Genomic DNA, 14089 nt, shown 5'->3' with positions numbered 1-14089 from the left:
TCGGTCACAGTGAGGGTGCATGTGTTTATTTTCACATCATCTCAGACATAAAAATACGTGTCTAGTCAATATATATCGACACACCAACAACTGACAAGTAACAATTTTCTAAATTACATGCATATTCTTCAGTTAGCAATTTTGAAGATAGTGTTAGATTTCTCTTTAATGACATAGGACCTGGATTCTTTTAGGCATACACACGAAAGTCCAATTCAGATCAAACCAAGCATAGAGAGCTATTTCAGTGAAGCTATCACATGTGAGTGCATGCACATGGGCGTGTGTGTGGACACAGACATGTACATGGAACAGGCATGTGTGTGGATCTGGACATGTATGTAGACATGGACATCTGTGTAGACACTGGCATTCATGTGGACACGGGTATGTATATGGACACAGGTGTGTGTAGACATGGGATGTGTGTGTGAGCATGCGTGTAGATAGGCATGCAGGTGGACATGGACATGTGTATAGACACTGACATGTGTGTGGAGACAGGGCATGTGTGTGCACATGGACATGTATGTAGACACTAGTGTGTATGTGAACACAGGTGTATGTGTGGAATGAGGCATGTATGTGGACATATATGCAGATACAGGTGTGTATGTAGATATGGACATGTGTGTGGACATGGATATGTGTGTGGGCACAGACATGTGTGTGCCCATCAGTAATGTCAGTTACTAGTCACGTGAGCCTGAAGTAGGATAGGAGCGACATCCCTGTATAATCATGTGTCCATGCGACTTACTTTCGCTTTGGGGCATACTCAGAATAGCATCCTTTCCTCTGAGTTATCCAATGCCTAGAAGCTTGGTCTTGAACTCGACAATACTAGTTGGAAAGCACTTCAGGGAGTGTCCATCTGGTGTTCCATTTTACAGATGAGGAAACCGAGGCTCCCAGAGGCTTGTTCAAAAACCCGCTAATCACCCTCCTGTGAGCTTCCCTGACACCCGCCCTCCACTGTCCTGGCTCGGGGGCCCCTCCTCCATGCCCCTTGGATTCAGGTTTGGTTCTGGCCTCACCCATGAGACCGGGGGATCCTGGAAGGTTTAGGGCTTGGTCCTGTGTCCTCGTAGCTGTCCTGGGCCTGCCCCTCCCCGGGGATTCCCAGTAAAGGGCAGGTAACCAAGGAAAGAAGGTCTCCTTAACCAACCCCAGGTTAGTAGCCACGTCTCCCTACAAGTCTGACCTTCATGTGACAGGAGCGATGTTTGCAGCCGTGATACTCACTTTTTTCACTGGATACCAAGCATGTCTTCTTAAAAAGCAGATCTCTCAGGTGTAGGACAGGATGGAACCTGCCGCTCCAGGGGTGCTGCTGGACCCTCCTTTTCCCCAGCTCCTCACAACTGCACACACTCACAGCCTCCCTTTATATCTGCCAGTTCCCGCCCTTCAGAATGACCTGACCTGCGGGGCCAGTCCAGTCGCTTCCATCCTGCCCCCTGACTTTCCATCCTCCCGCTGAGCCAGGAAGCCCACCCTCGTCCTGGCTCCCTGCTCCACTCAGCCCAGAGCCTCAGGGACTCTCGGACTTACTCGTCCGATGGAGCCAACCAGTGCACCAGCTCAGCGCTGGGCAGACCTAAGTGCTCACTCTTACTCTCACAGAGTAAGCTCTGTGTTTACCTGATGAGCACGGCAAGACACAGACAAGTCAGAAGCTCTTTGGCCGGCATCGCAATATTATTAAGAAAGTACATAACCCAGTAAGATGACCCTAAATATGATAGAAATTCAATTCTACAAAATGATGTCATTGGCTAAGAGGAATCATCTGAGCAAAACCAATAATACCACTATTCTGTTCTTTGATTTTTCACATTTGCTCTTTAGAACTAAAAGCAGTTCTAAATTAATCATCGTGGCTGCTGAGTATCCAGACTCTACTCTTTAGGGCCCTTCTGGGCATCGACACCATTTCTAATCCTGAGCATGGTGTGCAAGGCAGGTCTTACCATCCGCATTCACCAGCTCAGGCAGGAAGACTCCGAGGCATCACCGACATGGGGCCCCACCGCTCTGCTCACAGAGAGAAGCTCTGGGTTGGCGCGTTCGAACTGTTTGTTGGTTTTGCCACCTTGAGCCAGCCTCCAGAAGTGCTGGCTGGTTATTACGTGGCATCTGTCCTGCATATTACATTATTTCTTAAGTTGTACTTCTATATATTAATATAATCAACTCAAATTGTGGAGCTACTTTTTGTTATATGGTCCTAACACGCTATCTTACGAGTTGGCTTATTTCACAGACGCCAGTTAGTACGTCCTCCATACAGATACAGGAACGTGCTGTTCGTAGTCATGTGCCGTCTTGCCTTTCACCCGCCAAATTTCCCTTCCAATGACCTTTTGGTAGTTGACTCAGCACAATATAGGACCGTCCCAAAGGATGCATGAGTCCAGGGCAAGTTTAAACCTCTTTAGGCTGCAACAAGGACATCCTGTTATGTACCCCCAGCATTGCTGGGCTGAACCGAGTGATGCCACGCCAGTTTCCACTCCTGCTGTGGGCCCCCATGGCACAGCTCCGCCCACCTCCCGAGTCGCCAGGGGCACGTGGACACCTGCCTGCCCCACTTGAGCGCCTTGTCCGGTGCTGAGGTGCACGCCCACGGGACATCTCGGACATGGTTGGAGATTTAACTCCCATGCACTCCCCTCCCAGCCCCCGTTGCACTGTCAGCCTGTGTCCTGCGGACAGAGCGGGAGTCAGCGTACATGATGTGGAGATGCTCTGTGCTTCTCCATCTCTCCTGGCCCTTTGCTCTCTCTGCCCTGCTGCTCAGGACTTGACCACTCACACATGGCAAATTCCACTTTCCTGGCTCAGCATTGCCCCACAGAGGCTGACTCTGCCTCTCCTATGATGATAGGGGAGCCGGTCCCCCAAAACCCACCGCTGCTGGCCTTGGGGGTCATCCAGGGCACTGTTCAAGAACATCCTACCAGAAAGCATCCCTGAGGGTGGCTGTGCGCAGGGGCGGTCAACACCACATCCTCCCCAGAGCAGAGGGGCGCGGAGTGCCACCAGCGAGGTCCCCGGTGCCCTTGGGAGCCCAGCGACAGCGGGCACAGTTGATCAGCAGAGGCACCCCGGTGGCCTGGGGATGGGGAGAGAAAACTGACCTGCAGAACCGGCCCCAGAAAGCCACGAGCTCTGAGCAGCCGCTTTCTCACCAGGGCGTGGAGCTTTCCGGTGGGTGCTGGGGGCGCGCCGCTCAGGACCCCGCAGGCCTAAGGGGCCCTCAGCACGTCCCCTCCGTCTGCTGCCTAGGCACCGGCCCTGTGCCGGCTTCTCGAACCTCCTCCCCACCCCTCAGTGTAGGCAGGCAGCACCCACGACTAGCAGGCCCTGCAGACCCTCCTCAGACCCTGGCCGGGACCTCGGTGGACACAGGCATGACCTAACTTCACACCAGCGGACCTCTGCGAACGTTCACCCAAACTGGCAGGGGACGTGTCCGGTGGGACAGTGAGACCCAGGCCACAATTTCGCTGCAGCGATGAGGCTGGAAATCAAAAGGTAAGAGCACCCAACACGGGGCACAGCCCATCACGCTGCCGGGAAGTGTTTCCTAAAACCAACGAGGGATGAACCAGGATGCAGGCTGCAAGCCGGCTGCTGCTGCTGCTGCTGCTGGAAAGCCCTCGAAGACGCAGGCTCTGTCTGGCTTTCTGTTTCTCGCCGAGGCGCTGCCTGTCTTTACCCTAATCAGGCATGTAATTGATTGTTTTAGGGTTTTGTTTTGCTTCGTGTATCTTGTTCTGAATATTGGGCTTGAATATAATTGCCACAGGTCACACTACCTTTTAAAAAAATTTATCTGGTATGCAGGTTTGGGAGCTGAGGGGGGGGACAGGAACGCTATATGTAAATGTATGTAAATGAATGCTAATATATGTAAATGAATGCTAATGTCCCACTGCTGCAGCCCCCGGTGAGCCTGTGCCTGTCACATCCTCCCAGGTTAGGGCGCTCGGAGCCGCGCTCCCGCACGCGCAGGACGGCTGGAGCATCCTCTTTCCCTGTTGAAAACAACCTCACAGCGTGTCTCAGAAGAGCTCAAAACTCCCCCGGACTCTTCCAGCTGACGAGGAAAATCACACTGGTGATCTTCCAAGTTATCCGGGTCTTTTTTATATAAAAGCCCGTCTAGATGTTTCCTCCATGTGCTGGCTTTTACGTAAACACTGCTGCACACTTCCCTGTGTGAAGCGCCGCGCCCAGTAAACAGAAGGCGGCCTCTGGCCTCAGACCTTGCGATTTGGGAAGCAGAGCACGTGCAGGTGGATCCTCCCGTGGGCAGGGCGATGCGTGAATCCGTCCCACTGGGGGATCCACGCCAGGACGTTGAGCATCCGTGACCTGTGCTCGGCTGTGCTCCGCCAAGCCCAGGGTTTCCAGAAGCATCATGGCCCACGACAAGTGACAGCCACCCCGTGGGGACCCCGCGCCCGTCACCCCATTTCACCCAGGCTGGGTGACGAGTGGAAGCTCGTCTACGGAAAGTGTTCAGTTTCCATGCAAGATTTTTAAAGTGACAAATGTCCCTAGTGGAAAACCGCCAAGCTCTCAGGACGGCCGCCGTGCTGGGGGCTGCAGAGGCAGCGGGCGCAGTCATAGGCTCCCTCGTGCAGAGTCGTGGGTGCAGGAAGGTGGGGGCCACGTGGGAGGCGGGAAGGAAGAGCTCCAGACCTTGCACCCACAGAGATCTCGCGGGGAACACAGAGCTACGGGCGGTTCTCTGCGAGGCGGATGGGGGCCGCGGGTGGTCGCTGGCGGGAAGAGCCCGAGTCCAGGCATCACTGGGGGTCGGGGTGGGGAAATGGGGCAGACGCCCGACATTCGGGGGAAGAGCCAATAGAATAACAGGCTTGGAGGTGAAGCTCTACGAGTTGTTTAGTTAGAAAAGTTGGTCTGTGCGGTGGGGAATCATGGAGCGCCTGGATCTGGGGCAGGGGGGCCCCTCGAAAACCAGAAAGAGGTGTGGGCAGCCCCAGGGGAAGGGCCCCGCGAGCCGGCCCGCAGGGGAAGCGCTCCGGGGCAGGACGCAGGTGCGGTGCGCCAGTATCTAGGCGGTATCAGGATGGAAACCCTCAAAGGTATTTGAAATTGGCGTTTGCTTTGAGGACAGTGTTTCGAAATCAATGTAAAATATCTTCCAGAAGAGAGTGCAAGGTTCCCAGATAGAGGGAAGGCAAGCCGGCATGGGCATCTTCACCCCGAAATCCCGTTTTCACGGAGAGACTTTAAAACCAGGCGCTTCCAGGGTAGGGGGAGCCGCGAACCCCGTCTGGTGTCATCACTGCTTTCCGCGTCCCTGCAAAGGAAGAGCTGCCGCGGGAAATGCACCCCATGTTGATTTTAACGTTGGGGCTGGAAGAGGGCCTGACCTGGGTCTGGACGCTTCTCGAGATCACAGACCAGATGGTCAGAGCCTCGGAGAAGGGGGCAGGTCCCCACAGGGCGGATCCCACCCAGCCAGCCCCTCGGTGCTGGTACTCGGTCCTCCCTACGGCCTGAGACAGACAACAGGGCGCCACGCCACGTCCTCACCAGGCAGGCAGGTGCAAAGGCTGGGCTGGCGCGCTGGACCCTCCCTCCCACACCCCCAGGGGGGCAAGCGGCCCCCTCCCCTTGCTGGACAGGCCATCGTACAAGGGCCTGAGCTGGTGAGACACGGGCCAGATCGTCCACACGGGTTCTAGACAGAGTGCAGCCGAGCCCCGCAGCCCTGGGCGGGATCCTTCCTCTCTGGCCAGGCTCCGAGGTGTGCACACCCGCGTGAAGGCCCAACCTGGCCGGGATGCGGGCTCAGCTTCCCTCCGAGGGTGCACAGGCCTGCAGCCCCCAGGGCACCCCGCCAGGCCACAGAAACGCCTGGTGCCCGCCTCGGGCGAGGTGTGAGCCTGTCGGGCCTGCCGTCTGTTCTCCTCACCCGGGACCCTGCCTCGAATCCCGGGCTTGATCCCCGCGTCCTCCCTTCAGATTCCCAAGGACTTACCGTGACGTCGCCACACCTAAACGCTGCCTGGTCCCTCCAAACTGTGGCTTCCGACGGTGGCGACCCTGATTGTCTGGCGGGGCGTGAGGACGGCGAAGGCTGGCGATCGAGGAAGCATGAGAGAGAAGAGCGAGAGCGATGCTCTTCCAAACACCCGCCTCTCGCACATCCCAGCCCATGTTTCCACAAACAAACGGACAGTTTGACATTTGCCTAAAATGCCGCTGGGCCCGGGGGGCGGGCGGGACCAGGGTGGCGGGCCTCCCCTGCGGCGTGTGGCCATGACCTTTGGCCTCCAGTGCCGTCCAGACGGAGAGCCCCCCAAAGAGGCTGTCACTGGCATTGAAATGAGGCCCAGCCGTGCAGCGAGCAGGACGCCCATCATCAGCCCCACTGGGTCGGGGTCCCCGAGAGGGACGGACAGGGGAGGTGTGTGCGTTCGCTGGGGCTGCGGAGGCAGCACCGCGGACAGGCGGGGGGCACGGGGGGCACGTGCAGTCCCACTGCACGGACTCTTAGGCCGGGTCCGCAGGATGGAAGCGTCGCCCACGTCAGGCTGTCGGCCAGGCCAATTCCCTCTGAGGCCGAGACGGGGACTCTGCTCCAGCCTCCCGCTGGCTTCTGGGGCTTTGCTGCTGACCTTGGGGTCCTGGGCTTGCAGATGCGTCGCTGATCTCTGCAGAAGGGTCACAGAGCATCCTCCCCGCCTGTGAATCTGGGTCCAAATTCCTCCTTTGTAAGAACAGCAGTCACGTGGGATGCACGCCCCACCCATTCCGTGACGGCCTCATCGGAGCTTATCGGATCTGCAGATAAAGGCCACGTTCTGAAGTCCCACGTGTTAGGGCCTCGGCATGTGAGTGTTTGAGAGACACAGTTCAACCCGTAACAATGAGGCTCGTGGAACACAACCTTTACAGGAATGTTGGTAACACTCCTCTGGCGGCGCAGGACGCTAATCCAACAACCGTCATGGTCGGGGAAGCTGTTTCTTTTCTAAACGGCCGAGAAAATTGCCCCGTCCTGAGTCGTATCAGCAAACCCTGGATGGGCATGACTTCGGATGCACTAACCCCAGGGTTCCCCCGCGGTAGTAATCCTTTAAGATGAAATGTCCCTGTCACTTCGGTCACACGTGGGTGGATGATCATCTTCTATCACATTTAATCAATTTGGCCATGTCAAGCCTGCAGGCTGAAAAATGATATTTTTGGATGGATAAATAAGGACGACAGTTGACCTTATACATCAACATATTATACATCATTCTGACCCCAGAGAAGTTCTAACAGATTCAGGAGAGGAAAAGAAAGATTGAAGTATCTCTCATGTTCCATCACCTTATACCTGGTCAAATTTGTGATTCTTTAAAAAAAAAAACATTCAAACTTACTGCTACAGAACTCTGAATCTGACAAAGAAAAACTGTTATCCCATAAAATAAAGGGCATTTAAATTTATATGAGGCATTCTTCTTCATAACTGAGAGCTTACACTGTTGGTCCGACCACACGGACGCGGGACAGGGGCTCTTACCCGTGTGGTGGTAGGAGGATCCCGGGCAGTCCCTGCAAACAGCCTCCCTGGACTTGGAGGGGACGTGTGTGTTATCAGCAGACGTGTGCCGGGGGCTCGTGTGACGCCCCACGTAACATGTTCTGATGTCGTCCGCGTGCGTGCAGCCATCAGGGCTGAAGTGGGCTGGTGAAGCGAGGGGTCTGCAGGGAGGGCTTGGGGGCACAGGCTCGGCCCCAGGGGCGGGGAGCTGGGCCGGGCATGGGGGGCAGGTGGGGCCGCTAGCCCCGGAGCGTCTCTGCGTCCCTAGCGTCCACCCGCAGGGCCCGTCTCTCTGCACACACACGGGGGCTTAGTCCTAGCGGGGCTCCGCGTACCTACGCTGCAGCACCTGCCCCTTGTCCCCTCCAGGTGCTCAGTCTCTGCAGGTCCCGGGTGAGGGGTGACCCAAGAGAGTGCCGTGGTGCCCTCGCTCCCTGCTCGCTGGTTTCCAGAAGACACGTAAGACTGGGCTTGGGGGACCCGTTTAAAAAGCATTTGGTTTGGGCAGCCCGGGTGGCTCAGCGGTTTAGCGCCACCTTCAGCCCAGGGCATGATCCTGGTAGACCTGGGATCGAGTCCCACGTCGGGCTCCCTGCACGGAGCCTGCTTCTCCCTCTGCCTGTGTCTCTGCCTCTCTCTCTCTCTCTCTCTGTTATGAATAAATAAATAATTTAAAAAAAATTTTTTTAAGTATTTGGATGACTTGCCCTCGCCGCTCAAAACCCTTGGAAGACCTGGCCCTCTCGGAACAAAATGGAGAGCTCGTCTGTGGCAGCGGATCCCGGGAGCCTCTGCCCTCCGCCCACCTTGTCCCTTTACCCTAACCTGTCCCTCGGGGTGCCCGCGCACCTGCCATCTCCCTGGCCTGGGAACGTCCTCACCGCTTGTCACTCAGCCTCTGTGTCTCCCCTCCGGCGGGAACCAAGCCTGCCCTCATGGAGAGAGCCAGAGGCCGGGCGCCTGCAGAGGCCCCTCCCGTGCTGCCCAGGCCCCGTGGCTGCCGGCTCCGTCAGGACACCTGCTTGTCCTTCTTCCTTCCTGTCTGTCCTGGTCCCTGTGTGGGTCCAGCACGGGCAGGGCTCTCCGGACGAGGACGCTCGTGTGGAAGGGCCGCTGCTCTGGGGCAGCCGTGCTCCCTGGGACTGCACGACCAATCCCAACTAAGCGTGAGCGGCTGCGGACCCAGGAGGACCTGGGAGGAAATCCTGGAGAAAGCCCTTTTCCTCGGGCTGGGAAAGGCCCTTCAAGATGCAGCACAAAACATCGAAGCTTTCAAGACCAGACCTGGGGAGAGCTGCCTTGGGTCTGCCCTTGGCCGGGAGCAAAGACAGAAGACCCAAGACCCACTGGGGTGGAGGGTTTGCAGCGTGTACAGCAGGAAGGGGACGGCGCCCACATGCAGCCCGCGTGACCCGGAGGGTAAAGGGCACCGTCGGTAGAGCCAGAGGAGGAGAGAGGGCAGGCCACAGGGGCAGCGCGCTCAGACGCAGGGAGCCCCGAGGCTCGGCTGTCCTGTGGAAGGAAGACTGCTGAGGCAGGCCTGGCACCAGTGCTGGGCAAACACGCACGTTCACATATTTACTGACCATAAACCCATCCGTTCACTTCAAAGGGCAACTGGGTGGCACCTGCTGAAACTGTGAATGTTGAGACACAGGCACGTGCGCAGGAGGAGGAGACAGGCCCAGGTGCCCGCAGGAGCACGTGTGCGTGGTGAGCTCGGGCAGCCATCTGGACTCACACCGAGGCACCAGGGAGTTTCCTAAGCGGAGGGTGGCCGCGCTGTGAAATGATAACCAATTACAAAATCTGAGGTTTAGCCCGTTACCCACACGTGGGAATGTCTCCAACTGTAACGGAACAAAAACGGTTTATAGAAGAATAAGCATTTGTGCTTGAAGTCACAGTGGTTCTGTCCTTACGCATATTGCGGAGCTAACGGTGCTCCGGCGGAAGGCGCGCGTCCTTCCCACGCGTGTGGTCGGCGGAGCATCACAGCCGCGGCGGCCGAACCAGCCTGGGAGGCGCGCTCGCCCCGGGAAGGGAGGGCGGCCAGGGCTCCAGCCCACAGGTGCTTGGAGGGGACCCAGGGCACCTGGATCTTCACGCCGAGCGTGTATTCCTATCTCGCTGTCCGGCAGTGGACGGGAACCAGGACCCCTGGGCTCAGAGACCGAACCTGTCCTCTTGCCAGGGTGACCTTGGGCATGTTCCTCGGCCTCGCCGAAGTTCCCCAAATTAATTACGTTGTGTGAGAAATGTAGATAATGAAGTCGGCATCTGACATCGCATTAAAGTTAGTTGTGATTTCTAACCCAGGTCAACACCCATCCTCTGCACCCGTCTAATCTACAAAGCAGCTGCTCAGCTCAGGGCCAGCCACTACCCCCCAAGCCAGTGTAGACGTGTTGAAAGCAGGCCCACCCAGGAGGCGTCCCCTATCCGGAGCTCAGATTCCTCCTTTGCAACACAGTGTGGAGGCAGCCTGGGGAAACGCACACGTCTCCCACCTGTGCTCAAACCTCAGGCCCACCACGGGTGTGGGGGGTGGCCTCCGAGCCCAGGGCTAGGTGGATGGGACAGTCCACTTACCAAGGCCCGCTGGGCTCTAGGAGATTCCCCCTCTGGCCTCAGTCTTCCTAATTCAGGGGTCGAAGGGCAAATCATTGCTCATTAACTCTGCAGTTTTACAACAGGCACATTTTAATAAAAAGCAGAAGGTAGAAGAGTGCAGATGAGGCGAGCTGCTCCGTAGACCTATGGTGATGGAGGCGTTAGGGCTCTTCTTGTAGGTAAAACCCAAGCTGAGTACCTACCCCGTCCCGAGGCTTCCTGCCCTTCATCGAGGTGTGACTGTCCCCCACCCCAGCCCAGCGGTTACTATGTGACTGGGGACACAGTTCAGTCTACCGTGTGTCTCCAGCCAATGCTCATTCCTCATCAGCGGGGAACAGAGTAGAACACAACACCGATCTCCACAATCATCATTGAATTAGTATTTTTTAAGGGAGTCGGCCTGGTTAATGGGAAGTCTGCTTTTGCCCGCAGAATTTCATGTTTTGGGGCCACGTTGAGAGTCATGGCATCGTCCTCACCTCTTTAGGTCAGGAAAGCAGGGCGATGGTAGAGGCGTCGCTAGAACGTGCACATCCCAAAGTGCCCGCACATCACAGGCCTCTCCACATCGGGGCTTATTTCTTGCTCCTATTGGCCCGTGTCCATCGTTGGCTCATTATACTTAAAATTTCATGACCCAGTGTGTGTTTCAAAAGTGCGTCATAAGGACTTGAGACCCTGCCACCAAGCGTCCATAGCTCCCTGAGCCCCTGGCCCCCGTGCGACATCCAATAACCAACGACCAAGACCAGGGGTCGGGAAGCGGGTCCCCACAGCACAGAGGGCACAGGACCGAGCTCAGGGCCGTTGGGCCACCCAACCAAGGGACTGGCCAGCAGCTCATGAGCCAGGACTCAACTCTGTTGGCAGAAATCAATGGTCTTCCTGTTCATACCAGGGAAGGGACCGGCTGTCCCGCTGCACGTCCCATCCAGTAAGGGTCTCAGCTCTGTCCCAGGTTAGAGCAGGAAACCAGAGTGCACATCCTGGACGGCGGGCCCGCGTCCCTGCTGCGCAGCTTCCCCTGATGGGGGAGGGGGATGGTCTCCCCCAGAGACACCTGCCACCTCCCCCCCTTCCTTCCCCCCTCCTCCTCCTCTTCCCCCTAGCTTCCTCCTCCCCCTCCTTCATCCCTCCTTCCCTGGCCCTGTCTTTCCCTCTCTCCTCTCCTCGTTCCCTTCACCTATCCCACCTTCAGTCAAACGTGAACACAGTGCTCCTTATACACCACAGTGTGTGAGATATTAGTGACACAGTGTGAGACACAGTCTCTAACTTCTTGCAAAGACAAACAATCACCCAAATACATGCAAATGCATAGCTGTGATAAAAGCTAATTTGGGCATATAAAATCGTATTCTTGAAATCTTAAAATGCAATCTAAGAACCCAGAGACACATTTGTAGAAATCTCCCAAAAGACACAGAAAACAGAAAAAAAGAGGTGGAAAAAAATAGAGAAGCGAGGATAGATGGAGTGCAAATGCAGACGAGACAGACACACTCCCCCCACCCCACGCATAGCAAAGGAATATACGCAGAAGGAGATGTTCACAAGGAGGAAGAAAGTTCTCAGGGTCGGTGGGCTCAGGCCCTGTGGGCACCGGACGCTCCGCGGGCCTCCGCGGTCTTGGGGACATGACCTGTCGCAGGAGGACATGCGCATCAGTGAGGGGCACCCCCCAAGGGAGCCTCTGTAGGCCCTGGCCCTGGGCTGGGCATCAACAGACGCGGGGAGCAGTCCAGGTGGACGCAGGGTGGGGGGGGACCTGCCCTCAAGCCTCCAGGCCCAGCGGCCGAGCAGCGGGAGCGGAGGCGGGTGGTGCCCTGTGGCCCGTGGTGAGCATGGGCTCCCGGCTCCATCCATCTCTGTCCTCCCAGCCCTCCGTGCGTGCCCTGTGAGTGCACGTCCTTCTAAAGCAAATAAACAGAAATAAAGTAGGTGTGAGACCTTGGTTTCCTGAAGTAAATTTCCCAGAGGGAATTTCTGCCACTAACTCTGAATGTTAAAAAAAAAAAAAAAAAGAAAAGAAAAAAAAAAAAAAAAAAAAGAAGAGCAGGTTCTAAGAAAAGGGAGGGCTCTGGTGCCAAATCCTGGCTGCGGGCCATCCCTGGGCCGCCCTGCTCCATGGGTGCAGAAGGCAGGGGGGCGACCTGACCCCGTCCCTGGGTCACCTGCCAGGAGCAGTGAACAGCGTCCTGAGCACAGGAGCCACCTCCCGAGGGGACCCTGAGAATGCCAGCCCATCCCCATCCTTATTTTCCCATTTCTTCTTCTTTTAAAGGGCATTGTCTAACGCGGTTTCATTGTTAATAAGACACAAAACCCGCAGACGAAGATGCTTCGGGTTTATGTGACAACGGCACTAAACGGGAATCTCGGGTTCAGTTTAATTCATGCTCAGAATGAGTTGAATAATAATAGTTAATAGTTTGCTTGTCATTCATTAACATATAATTTAATTGTTGAATTTTTAAATATTATGAGCTATTTATATGTATATTTCTTGATATTACCAACGTTCAGTTGAGTGTTAGCTGTTTGCAAAATGCTTCTTTTATAAGCATAATTTAATAAAAGAATTTATTTTTAATAGGCAGACATCTGCCCATGTCACAGTATTAAAATCGAACGTGTTAATGCATTGTTTTAACTTTCGTTTTAGATTATGTTGTGTTTTTCTCAATTATTAGGGTCTCTCTTTTTATTTATTTATTGTAGTACATTTAATGATGGCCATGGGGTTTCTATTTTACCCAAACATACTGATTTTTCTTTTTCTCTCCCTTCTGTTCTTTCACATTTTTTATTCTTCTTTATACCCCCACCAAAAAAATTGGTTTTTTTGCATATTTAAGATGGGACTGTGTTGATCCTAACTTCCCCCTATCATTTCTTTCATTTTTTGTTGAACTCATGTAGGCCCATCTTTCCCATCTTCCTTTATACTGACTCACTCGAGTCAGGGAGAACGCCGAGAGCAAGCCCTCGGTAAATACCGGTTGAATTCATCAAAGGCGTTCACACGGAGGCAGCCAGGGTTCCCTGCATCCAGCTCTGTTCACAACATCACGGTCATACACGAGCAATTGAGAGTCAGGGGTAGTGCGCAGGGAGATAGGTAAGCGTGATGATGAATGTCGGGGTCGCAATACAGGACCGTCCACCGAGCGCTGGCGGGACGCTAGGGCCCCTCTGTATGTTACCTGATGTAGAGACAGAGAAATCCCGGGAAAAGTGGATCTTGTAAAACGGCGAGCTCAGGGCATGAGGTGGTAACTGGAAATGATTTAGCGAGTCAGCCCGGTTTCAGATCTTTTCACCATTGAACATTTTACTGGGGTCACTCATGTAACCTCACGCAATCTCTTAGAATTGCCCCTGCACACTCCAGACGGCGCGCGGGCCTTCTTGTTTCTAGGTTTCCTTCCTTCTTTCCCTTTCCTTCCTCCCTCCCTCCCTCCCTTCCCTCCCCCCCTTCCTTCTGCAGCTAAGACACAGAAGCAGGTGGAACGGTCCCCGCTCCACAGTCTGGGGCCTGCACCCTGAGACGATGGCGAGCTCCTAGAAAGGTTCAGGGAAATGATTAACCCCCCAGGGGAGGCGGGGAGACGATCTCTTGTCTTAAGTGGCAAAGTTCAAAAGAAAAAGACGACTTTGTCTTCCTAGGAATGTATGATCTTAAGTCTTGTGTGGTCTGTGCCCTTGTGTTCTCGGCACGACACACGTGTGGGTGAAGGCCCTCCGGGGAAAGATGCGGTCTGCCCCGAAAGGATTTCCAGGTCGGTCCCAGGGGCCCCCGGAGGAGGCTGCGGCGGCCGGTGTCCAGGCCCCAGGATGGACTGTGCAGTTCTGAGGGAAAGGGCCCGACTGCACCTGTGACTTCCTTACCTC

General features: G+C 55.4%; 1 protein-coding gene across 26 annotated transcripts in view; it reads left to right on the top strand.

The window, feature by feature from the left end:
- Nucleotides 1-14089, top strand: part of MYT1L (myelin transcription factor 1 like) — a 404498-nt gene that overhangs the window by 237880 nt on the left and 152529 nt on the right. The window lies entirely within an intron of this gene.

Source organism: Canis lupus, chromosome 17 (genome assembly GCF_003254725.2).
Source record: "Canis lupus dingo isolate Sandy chromosome 17, ASM325472v2, whole genome shotgun sequence".
In the NCBI taxonomy this organism is placed as follows: Eukaryota; Metazoa; Chordata; class Mammalia; order Carnivora; family Canidae; genus Canis; species Canis lupus.
The sequence above is the reverse complement of the archived record's forward strand: the minus strand, read 5'-3'. Positions and strand labels throughout refer to the sequence as shown.